At 28.3% G+C, this 3596-nt stretch overlaps 1 long non-coding RNA gene across 1 annotated transcript; it reads left to right on the top strand.

Annotated features, from left to right (window-relative positions):
• Nucleotides 1-610: 610 nt before the first annotated feature.
• On the top strand, nt 611-3383 carry LOC124888445. Its single transcript, XR_007046579.1, has 2 exons — nt 611-818; nt 3010-3383. It is a non-coding gene; the product is annotated as an uncharacterized LOC124888445 (long non-coding RNA).
• Nucleotides 3384-3596: the final 213 nt, after the last annotated feature.

Genomic DNA, 3596 nt, shown 5'->3' with positions numbered 1-3596 from the left:
TTGCATGTATATATTATCCAAATTGGGCACACCAGTCTAGGCTAAAAGTAATATATACTTATCCGTAACCGTTATTCATCTGAAATATTCAATGTTTTATCTCTTACTAGTTGCTCCTCTCCCTCCTCTCTCTCACTTTCAAAGTGTTTCTCAATATTGAGAAAAAATAACAAATTAAAATAGAGTTTTGTTTTATAAGAAGAGTAATTAATAGTTCTGTTTTATAAGAAGAGTAATAAATTATTGTTGTTTCAAGGTCAATACATTCATACATTCTAATACTTTATTCGAAAATTATCAGTATTTCTATTTAATAGAATTGGGTCAAACGACAAACACATTATTGAGAAAAAGATGACATTTTTTATATATCTATATTTATAATTTATATTTATAATCGGTAATCTATATTTATAATTTATAATTTATAATCTATAATATATTAAAAGTGTGAAAGACCTTAGAAATATTGTTTGAACTTTTTATCCTTTATTAGAAGTCTATACTTTTAACAAAATCGTCTTTTTCACTTTTTTTTTTCAAATTATTACTTAATTATATTTATAATATTGACTCCTAAAATATATGGGATCAAGACTCTAAAATCCTAAAATATATGGAATCAAGATTATAAAATCGTAAAATATATGGAATCAAGACTATTAAATATACGATAACACTTTTAAAGTTATAACAAGACTACGAGAACGAGAACAAATTTGCTCTACGAGTTGCCTATATATACACACATAGTAGCCCTCTTCTCCAAATATCAAATCCTCGAGATAACTTTGGTTGACCACGATATTGATGCATCAGTAAGTTCTTTAGCCTCACACATCTTTTTGTGTTTTCTCAAATTGTACAATTGTTTCCTTTGTCTGTAGTTGAGTTGAAGTAAATGCATGCATATGTTTGTCTCTGGTTATGGTATATTATATTACTATTGTAATGTATTCTTCTTTTCATGTATTCCCTTTCTGTTGACCTCTTTATTATTTCTCATGATTCTTATTTTGTTTCATGTTAATGAAATGATTAAGAATCATCTAAATATGTTGCATCCAGTAAGTTCTTTAGCCTCACACATCTTTTTGTGTTTTTTCAAATTGTTTTTGTCCTTTCTCTGTAGTTGAGTTGAAGTAAATGCATGCATATGTTTAACTCTGGTTATGATATATTATATTGCTATTGTAATGTATTCTTCTTTTCATGTATTCCCTTTCTGTTGACCTCTTTATTATTTCTCATGATTCTTATTTTGTTTCATGTTAATGAAATGATTAAGAATCATCTAAGTTACAAATATTTTTAATTTTGTGGCTATTAATTACTTTCCTGTGGATCAATTTTTTTTTCCCTTTTGGAGTCATGCCAATCGTATCGTCCTTTTATATAACTTGATTATTTCCAACTTTTCAATGAGAGAATAGTTAGTAAAAGAGAATATTATTGACAACAATATTTTTTATTTATTAAAAAAAAATTATATATGTATTATTTTTTTTTCTTACTTAAATTATGTCATACTATGTACTATGACATACTTATACAAAATTTATAGTAATAATTAACCGATTAGGGTATAGGAATATGCTTTTAATTTTTTTTGCGAATGTGTATACTTCTGATTCTTGTTGAATAAGTATATTTTTTAATTGTAACTGTGATATAGCTTATTTTTGTGTAATTGTTAACCTTTTTGTGTCTCATTTATTCGAATTGAATAGGTTAAGTTGAATAGTAAATGATAACTTTATTCCTATACAAAATCTTAAAATATAAGTTTTTCTTGTACAACTTTAAATATATGAGAAGCAAAACTCCTAAATATATAATGGAGATAGGAAAAGGTATTGTTTGAGGTTAGCTTTCAACCTTTCACTTAGTTATATTATTTTTGTAGAATACTTATTGATGTATTTATATTTTATAATGATGTATAATGATTTATTATTTTTTATTTACTTGAGTCGGAAGTCTATCGAAAATAAGCTCTATATTCGAGATAAGAGTAAGAGTTCTTTTATGAAGGCACTAAAAGAACATGAATTCCCTGTTCTAAGACTATGGATTGCAGTCGACATAGTGTGATATGATTTTTGAAATAATCATTTACAGAACACCAACTTATTCACTATGACTTGCGATTTTACGAGAAAGGAGCAAGCTAAGATTGAAAGTTGAATAAAAGAAAATTTTAAAAGCATTCATATTATGATGAAGAAAGTGGTGATGAAGAAAATAAAGAAGAAACGTCAAGCCGCTCGAGCCTTTGCAGTTGGTGAAGGGAGAGGATAATCATCAAGCTAGGAAAAAGTATATCAATCTTAATCATTAAACTAGGAATGAGCATGATCTTGAGGATGAGGTAAAGGTTGAATCTGAAGATGATGTTGAACTAGAGAAGAGCCTTATCAAGTAGAGGAATAAGACTATCCATGCTGCGTATCAAGAGAAGAGAAACTTTTCCTCGAGAAATACATACATATAAGGATCAATTCTACTTGCATAGTACTAAAAAACTACTAGAAGCCAAAACACGTAAATGAAAATGACACAAGATATTTTAAAATTTATGCTTCAGATATTGATGAAATTTATAGTAATTTAACGTAACAATTGAATAAACGTTGTAATGGAGATTGAAGAAGATGTTGTTTGCTGGAAAAGTAATAATAGGGTATGTCATAATGGAGAGAGAAAAAGGTATTGTTTGAGGTTAACTTTCATAGTTTTATTATTATTGTGGAACACTTATTGATGTATTTGTATTCTATAATGATGTATAATCAATTATTATTATTTTTTTACTTGAGCTGAGAGTTTATCAAAAATAAGCTTTACATCCGAGATAAGAGTAAGAGTTCTAGCTTATCCACTTTTATGGAGGCACTAGAAGAACATGAATTCTCTGTTCTTCATACTATGGGTTACAGTCGATATAGTGTGATGTGATTTTTGAAATAATCATTGGCAGAACACGTGCTTATTCATTGTGATTTGCAGTTCTACGAGAAAGGATCAAGCTAAGCTTGGAAGTTGAATAAATGAGAAGTTTAAAAGCATTCAGATTCTGATGAAGGAACTGGTGATGGAGAAAATAAACAAGAAATGTCAAGCAGCTCGAGCCCTTGCAGTTAGCAAAGGGAGAGGATAATCATCAAGTTAGGAAAGAACATGTCGATATTAATCATCAAATTAAGAATGTTCATGATCTTGAGGATGAGGTAGAAGCCAAATCTAAAGATAGCCTTATCAAGTAGAGGAAGAAAACTATTCAAGTTGTCCATTGGAGGAAGAGAAACTTTTTCTCGAGAAATACATACATACAAGGATCAATTTTACTTGCATAGTACTAAAAAAACTACTAGAAGCCAAAATACGTAGATGAAAAGGTAGACAACACTTTGAAAATTATTTAAGATGTAAATTTTATTCAATATGAGATCTTAGGAATTTATTAACCAACTTGATAAAACTTTTCAATGGTTGTATGGCCAAATTAGTATTGGTTCGTGGTTGACTGAGTACCAAATTAGGTCAATTTTGTGATTACATAATTAGATGCAAACACTATTAAACATATATTGACA

Source organism: Capsicum annuum, chromosome 11 (assembly GCF_002878395.1).
Source record: "Capsicum annuum cultivar UCD-10X-F1 chromosome 11, UCD10Xv1.1, whole genome shotgun sequence".
NCBI lineage: Eukaryota > Viridiplantae > Streptophyta > Magnoliopsida > Solanales > Solanaceae > Capsicum > Capsicum annuum.
The sequence above is the reverse complement of the archived record's forward strand: the minus strand, read 5'-3'. Positions and strand labels throughout refer to the sequence as shown.